Below are 8,989 nucleotides of genomic sequence, written 5' to 3'. Positions count from 1 at the left end.
ATTTAGATTATTCAAATTCCATCATAACTTCTCATATGACCATTATAACTTTTCTCCAATGTAAATTGAAGTGGAGAAGATTGTTTTTTTTTTCAAAATTTAATACGTTTTTACCATATTGCCATACTGTAAACCAGCTTGCGATTACTTTATTTCGCGATTTACTGCCAATAAGGTGATTCGCGACAATTAATGTTCACAAGAAAGCGTTATGTAGATCAGCCATACAATATTGACTGGATCGCGGCAAGAAATAATTGAGGCTCACGCAAACTTCGCGAAAATATCTCGAATGAGAATAAAAATTAATTGAAAGTATTTATTTTAATTTTTTGCAGGGCTAAGGAGTCGCCCTGTTATACCTGTAAAGAAACCATGCCGTTTCACTTGACGTGGCTGTTGAGGGTGTTTTAAAGATTTATAAAAGACAGTTAAGTTATTACATTTTAAGCAATTTGTCTCAGGAAATTTTTGTTAGTAGTAAGACCCTAAAAATGTCTATCGCCTTTTTAACTTACTGTGACGAAGTAAATAATAAAGGCAAAGTTCTTTGTTCAGGATGTTTTATATGTACAAAAAGGTGATTCTGTAAATAAATATAAACACGTAAATATATATATATACAATTTATACACAGTAATTCATAATGGTTTAAATAAACCTTTAATCTTTATTATAATCTTAGTTTACTTTATGTACACACTAAGAAAAGTTAAAAGTTATACAAATTATTACAATTAATACCTTGTGCGAGGTGTTGGTGTACAAAATCGCCGGACCCAGAGTGAAACAAAATCAAAAGTTACCGGGTTTTACAATAATAGAAATGATCTGATTCGATAATACTATCCAATGGGAACAACAGCCAATAGAAAAGTAAAGAAAGTGTTCACAAATTCAACTCACCTGCGCACAAGAACTAGCGTAACTTAATTCATAATTAGATATTGTAAATTTAAAACCATATGCATTTGAAAGTAATAAATTTTGTTGTATAATAAACATTTTGTAATTTTAAATCTGCCCACATTACTCATACGGTGTCATGAAGCGTTATATTCTCGACTTTGGCGTTGAGATTTCTGGAGGAGGTACATCTTTAAAGTTATAACTGAAAATACCTTCAACACATTTTCGAGTAATCCTTCGGGAGCACCTTTAGAATGATTCGATCCTTTGTTTTTCAATAGTGCAGACTGATTCGATCCTATTTGTTCAATGCTGTAGACTGATTTGGTCATTTAATTTTTCAATGCTGTAGACTTATTTGATCCTTTATTTTTCAATGCTGTAAACTGATCTGATCCTTTATTTTTCAATGCTGTAGACTGACTTGATCCTTTTTTCAATGCTGTAAACTGGTTCGATCTTTTATTTTTCAATGCTGTAGACTGATCCTTTAATTTTTTCAAATGGGGTAGACTTATTCGATCCTTTTTTATAATGCTTTAGAATGATTCGATCCTTTATTTTTATATAACGCTGTAGACTGATTCGATCCTTTATTTTTAAATTCTGTAGACTTATTCGATCCTTTTTTATAATGCTGTAGACGGATTTGATTCTTTCTCAGTGCTGTAGACGGATTCGATCCTTTATTTTTTAACATTATAGACTGATTTGATTCTTTATCTTTCAGTGCTGGAGTAGGTTAAAATATTTGGTGTGGATGCAAAAAGTCATATCTTTACTAAGAAATGAAAGGTATATAATTCTATGATGCAAATGCAAGGCCATCTAAGAAAATCTATAATACATGTTTTGCGTTGGTGCCGGAAAATATTCAATTCAGTTGATGCTGGAGCAAGTAACATTTTCGATTAGGTGCCCTTTGATGATGGTCATATCTAGTTCTTATACGTAAAGGTTTCACCAAACTTGGGAGAAAAACGTTAAGATTCATGTTTCCGATTGTAATGTTTACAATGCTTCAGTTATTCAATTCTAATATCCAACCAAAATTTGAGTGTCATTTGTTGAGTTATTTACGAATTACAGAGCTTACAATTCTTTGCTATGTAAACAAAGCTTTTGATTTAAGGAATGAATTCAATATTTATTAGTTTTATACGATATAAAAAGGTTTGGGGCAGTTTACGCTTTATAAACCGCGAAACGGTTTATAAAAAAAGCGAAAACTGTTTCAAACCATTTTATATCGTATAAAACTAATAAATATTGAATTCACTACTTATAATTTAATTTTTTGCTATCAACTGTTGATAAAAACAGTCATTTGATCGATAAAATGACATCAAATTGTACAAAATTCAAACGTGACGCCAGGCGGATTGATACGTTTTTGACGTTAGTCTTACTATGACGTAGGCAACATTCTTTATACGATGTAAAATAAATTTTTCAACCAATCTGAAAGCATGTTACAACCAGAATTAGATTATTACATTTTAAATGTCAAAGTAAACATTCAAGTTTTAGTCCTTAAACGAACGTTTGTAAACGTTGAAACTGTTTATAAATGCTTAAAATGAATAAAAACATAAAAAAAAAATCGGCTTAAAACTTTTTTCACTGGTATGTTGAAACTTTGTAAACAAAAACAGGGCTCGAGCATTGTTTACATGACTAGGAAATGTGATTCCTGTACGTTGCTTAATTCAACTCTACGACTGACTCTCAAATTTCATTTGATCATAAGACATGAATTCATAGGCCGCATTTTTCAAAGGGACTTACGACTTATGACCAAAATATTGAATTCTGTAAATCATATATTAATCAATATAATAAATAATTGAATAATTAATTCAATTTTTTAATTTTGAAATACAAATATAGAATTGAAAATAGTTGTTAATCACTGGTTTTGTATCATTTTTTTCATTAAAGATAGTTCCATGATGTTGAAAATATTTACGACGTTGTCGTAAGTTTTTTTGGAAAAGGAAGCCCTGGAGCATTTTGAATAATAAAACAAAAAATAGAATTTGACCAAAATTGTGACCATGCCCCTTTAAAACACTCAATTAAATTGAATATTGAATAAACACAGGTACTTGATAGTAAAGAGGGACTACTATTTTTGAGAAGGATACAGTTTCTGAAGCGGTTCAGTATTCAAAGAATATGTCCTGAAACCAATCTTGTTAATTTGCATAATTAAGTTGACAATAAATTAAGATGAAGACCTTGATTATCAAACAGTGTTCGATAACGGGTTTAATCTGTCCAAAAAAAATCTGGTTCAAACAAATTCCAAAGTGCATGTTTTATGGAGTTCTGGATAAACATAAAACTGGCTACGAATATGTGTGGATATGTTCGGCGCCTGACCATGTTTAACTGGATTACTCATTAGATGATGCAAATCTGTGCTATCTACTTGTCATACCCTAATCAGACTTGCAGGGTGGTTAAAACATTAAAAGTCAAAATTGGTGCTTTATTCGGATACGAAGTTTGATTTCAGTTTTATCAAGACTCGCAAGCAGTCATTTCATAGCATATAAAAGATAAAGTAATAAAGAGACAATATGTCTTTTCCTTTTTTGTCTAGCATTTAGTTTTTGGTGTGTTGATGTTAAAATTAAAACCGCAATCTTCGGTTACAGCTTCTCTCTGTAGAGTCAAAACTTTGCCAGTGCATTACTTGAATATCATTTCTGCAAGTTGATTTTAATCAATTCTCCTACGCAGTTACTCTGACAATCCGAAACTGAAACAGCGTTTGGACCTAAGCACAAATCATCACCGTTGACAAGACTTAGTTCATTATTGATGAATGGTTTCCAGTAAATGTTCTGCCAAACCTCTCTCTTTACTCCTTACTAAAATTCTTACAGTAGTGAAGGAGAAACTTTAAAAGTTTTGCACAATTATATACTCCAGAAGTTGTGTGAATCATATGTGGATATTGAAAAACTCTAAAGAATTATTAGAAACTTTGAGGTAACAAAATCTTACCAAAATCAATAGCATCAAAACGTACGATTTTCCAACGTTTATACAACCATTCCCCATGACAAATTAAAATCTAGGCTTTTTGATATTATCGATATCTTCAATAAAAATGGAAGTCGTAAAAATGCATACCTTGTCATTGGAAATCTAAAAAATTATTTTGTTAAAAACCATTCTGATTACACACACAAGTACTCTGAAATTGACATTTAAAAGATGCTTGAGTTTCTGATAGACAACATCGATGTAGTTTTTGGAAATCAAATCTTCCAACAATCTGTTGAAATTCCCATGGATACCAATTGTGCCCCATTGTTAGCAGATTTATTATTGTATTCATATGAAGCAGAATTTATTCAAAAACTTGTACGTGAAAAAAATTAATCACTCGCTGTGGCCTTCAACTCAACATTCAGGTATATTGACGACGTATTTTCAATTAACAATTGTTATTTCCATACTTACGTCGACACGATATATCCAAGTGAACTTGAAATAAAAGATTCCACAAAGTCTGCGTCATCTCTTCATATTTGGATATTTTACTGGACATGGACATTGATGGTAACCTATGGACAAAATTATAAATATGATAAACGCGATGACTTCAATTTTTCTATAGTCAACTTTCCTTACTTATGTAGCAATATACCTTTTTCACCTGCATATGGTGTTTTTGTCTCTCACTTGATTCGATACACAACGGCATGCTCTTCGTATGAACAGTTTCTAAGACGAAGCAAGCTACTGACAAACAAGTGGATAAAACAGGACAATCAACAGTCTCGTTTGAAGTCATCTTTTGGCATCTTCCACTGGGTCGCATGCTGACTGACGTATTTCATACTATAATTGTTAGACCATAATTAATCACTTAATTGTCTACAGACTTTTCCGATTTTTTTCCCGATTACGACATAGAGCACACGGCGGGTGTGACCGGTAAGCAGAGGGTGCTTACTCCTCCTAGGCACCTGATCCTACCTTTATCTATTTGAAGGTTCGTGTTGCTCTGCTTTGAATTTGTTTATTTTTTTATGGATTTTTTGAGATGGTTCACGGTTTGTTATTGTCTTTTTTTCATCCGTACAACTTTTGTAATATTTCGATTACTATTTCATAGTTCGATGGAACCTATTCTATCTTTAAATATTATAATATCCTTGTACAGAAGTGGAGATCCTAATGACATAAATAAATAGGAAGGATTAACTGTCACTTGTTGTTTAGGAAATTTGTTCACAATTTATATGTTGATGACTTTTTAGAATACTTGCATAGTTAAGATACTTTACCAGCATATTTAGATTCAATACCTGATAATCACATGTTTTTGTTGATGACTTAGTTTTAATTTCTGAATCTCCATCTGGGCTCCAACATTGTTTGAAAGCTTTGGAAAAATATTGAACTGATTAGCAGTTACGAGTTAATATGGATAAAACCAACGCAATGATTTTCTCCAGAAAAACCACAGTGAAAGATATGTATGGTTTTTATCATAAGCAAATTTACCTATAACTAGATCAATATTAATGCTTAGGACAAGTGTTTACATCAAATGGAAAGCTTTAGTTTGCCTCTGAACAACTTTAAGAACGAGCTAAAAAGGCATATTATGCACTAAAATCAAGTATACCTGGAAATAATAACCTTTAAGTTCAAGTGTTACTTAAACAATACCATTCAATGATTGTACCAATTATAACATATGGAACTGAAATAAGGATCTCAGACTATAAACAAGATATAAAATCCTACCTCTATCTATTTGGAGGTCCGTGTTGCTCTGCTTTGAATATGTATTTCGTTTTATGGATTTTAGAGATGGTTCACGATTTGTTATTGTCATTTTTTCATTTAAAATCCTCAGAATGTTTTCTATTTGAAAAAATTCAGAATCATATATTCAAAGATATACTAGGTGTACATAGAATATCATCAAATTTAGCAGTCAATGCTGAACTAGGTTCTTATCCATTTTACTATTTTTGTTATGAAAACATGTTTATATATTATATCAGACCAAGAAATATGTAATCAAATACCACAAATAATAATGCACTTTTAGTTACAGCTTTTAAAGAAGACAAAGGTTAAGCTTCGAAAAAGAGTTATACTTCATGGCAAAACAAGGTTTTTAATCTCCAACAAAAACTAAACTTTACATCTTTAGATATTTCCCATAAGGATTTGAAGTTTAAGTTACATAAATTTTTGTTGATATGATCTTTGAGCAATTAAACAAAATCTCAACCTTTAACTCAGATAAACTTCATTTTTACAGTAAAATAATAAATACTAGTGAGTACTAGTTGCAAGATTACCTAAAGTTTTCCTTGAAAAAGCATGAAAGATCCCAGCTAACAAGATTAAGAATAAGTGCACATTCACTATTCATTAAAACAGGTATATATTGTTAACCAATTATCCCAAAGGAAAATCGTTTATGCTCTGTTTTATCAGTCCACAAGGAAATATTTTATTACAGTTTCTTTATGTTCTTATTCGTTTCACTCAAACGAACATAAAATATTTATGAAATAAACACAAACTCCTGAGTAGGATGTGAAGCACTCTGAAAGTGCAGTTGTTTTTAAATTAAATTCAATATAACAAAATTTTCTTTCTTTCAAACCACATCTTCCTCATCTACAAAATAAAATCACAAATTTTAGACAGTGGATACATCTTTTTAATATATAATACGAAGCAATGGGCGGGTGGGTGGGACTTAAATGAATGGGAGGAACTAGCCAGTTATTCTCCTTCACCCAATTTTTTGTAAAACAGTCTACAGCCTCTGATTCAGGATTCCAGAATTTTGAGTTGTATCTAAGCAATTTACAATTATTGAAATTTGCACATCTGTCTACAGTGAATGGCCCGAACATAAAACTAACAAAATCAAAAAATTCTACAGTAACTTCCCAATCATCATGATCTATGATTTTACTAAGAAAATCTGATTTGTCGTTTTCTGATCTCGGAATCCACTGATCATCAAGTGAAATTTTACTATCGGCGCACATTTTTAAAAATATTATGCCATAACTTGTAAATGGTGCTTCATGCTACCAGAGTGTACTATTTTCTCACAACTTTGGTTATCAGTAAACCACTTCACTGTCGTTTCTTGAAATTCATTCTTAAAAAATGCCAACGCCAATTCTACGGCCTTCAACTCTCTCCATGTCGAACTCATATTTTTCTCATCATCTTTCCACATCAAATGGAACACCTTAGAATTAACTTCAACTGTATATACATGCACTTGATGCTAAGTTGCTTGCATCTGAAAAAATGATTACATTTTTTCTGTAGAAGAATGTAGAAATCTTGTATTTTTACAAGGAATACAATTTTGAGTCCCATAATTCTTTTGTAGCTATTTTCATAGAAGAAAATCGTGTGATTATATTACACGTTACCCATTACTGGTGTCATGGAAATGATGTCTCTAACTACTTGTGCAGGTTCTCTCGTTGTTATATCTGGGAAAGGACCAATTACTTTCTTTAAACAACAAACAGCATCTTCTATTCGTCTATCCAGAACTGAAATGGAAAATGAATTTGAATTCCATGTCAAACCTAACCATTAATTTTTGATTTTGTCTATATTGACCACCAGTCCAGTTTCTGACAATGTTCTCTGAATGAAATTAAAATCTAAAATATATCGACCCTCAGTTGAAGCAAATGCTAACCCGTCATCTAGATACAATACAATCATTATACCACTTTTTCTCAGAAACTTCACCAGAGGTCTTTAACAATTAGTAAAAATAATTGGAGCTGATGAAAGACCAAATGGCAGAACTGTAAAGCAGTAATATTTATTATCCCACTGAAACCCTAGATATGCCTGATATTCCTCAGCTATATCTATATGATGGTATCCTGATTTCAGATCAAATTTAATGCAATAATAACCCTTTTCGAAATAATCTAATGCCGGCTTCCAGTCTTCAAACTTTATTTTTTCATACTTTACGTACTTATTTAACCTACTGAGATCAAGAATCAACCTCTTTTTGTTTTTATTTTCTGCAACACTCAGGGGACGGCACACAAATGGCTGAAATGGAACTTCTAAAATACGCTTAATTTATTTTTCAGCAAATCTGAAATATCTGAAGAAACAAATTCAACATTGTGAATGGCAGATTTCTTATTACGAAAACTCATTGTAGGTGGATTTGAAACAAGTGAATTTCATAACCAAATTCAATAACTTACAAAATAAATGGATTTGTACCAATTTCTCTCCATTTACTAATATTTTTTTCAAACTGTGTTTTATTAATGAACTTTGCTTTAAATAATTGTTTTGAAAGCATTTCACCTGGCCAGCAATAGTAGAATTGCCATTATAACCTTTATACTTGTCATTGACTTTGTGACTTGTTTTGGGGACAGTTAGTTTTCCCTTTTCCTGTGGAAAAACAATTGAAGCACACGTCACTGGGCTGTGGTTGACGCCGTGCAGATTTGCCACGAAAGAGCTGTTGCTGGTATGTTAATGGCTGAAACGAATTAGCATAAGGTACAGAAGAACTAAGCTGGGCTGCCGAGCCTGCCGCCGCCGCTGGGGGTGTCTTATAGGTGCCATATGGGTGAAAACGCCTTTTCTGCCTTTGTTTTTGTTGTCGGAGGGCGCGGTTTTCCTCACTTCTTATCGTCATCCGAGTTGTCCGCAATTTCTCTTGATTGAAATTCATTTACTGTTTTCCACCCGGCTGGAGAGGAATCAGCGATTCAAATATGTTTCTGGTGCGTTTTTATTTTTTTCTGCAAATCTCCTATGATAGTAACTGACTCGCTATCTTAATTGTCAAAGGCTCTTGTTTCTAATTTATCTAGACCCTCGAGAATCTCGGCATTAAATTCGTACTGTGCACGGTTCCCTTCAAATTTAATTTTCAAAATAAAATTTTGTTTTAATATTTAGTGATAGACTCCAACTATCCTGCTTTGAGCTGACCTGATAAATTTTGAAATTGCAAAACATCCGTGACGAGCTTCACCACGTCAGCAATATCCAGTGGAGCGTTTCCAGCAGCTTC

The 8,989-nt window shown here is 32.2% G+C and overlaps 1 pseudogene; it reads right to left on the bottom strand.

Annotated features, from left to right (window-relative positions):
- Positions 1–6,553: 6,553 nt before the first annotated feature.
- Positions 6,554–8,644, bottom strand: LOC128159127 (uncharacterized; annotated as a pseudogene).
- Positions 8,645–8,989: the final 345 nt, after the last annotated feature.

Source organism: Crassostrea angulata, chromosome 8 (assembly GCF_025612915.1).
Source record: "Crassostrea angulata isolate pt1a10 chromosome 8, ASM2561291v2, whole genome shotgun sequence".
Lineage (NCBI taxonomy): Eukaryota > Metazoa > Mollusca > Bivalvia > Ostreida > Ostreidae > Magallana > Magallana angulata.
The sequence above is the reverse complement of the archived record's forward strand: the minus strand, read 5'-3'. Positions and strand labels throughout refer to the sequence as shown.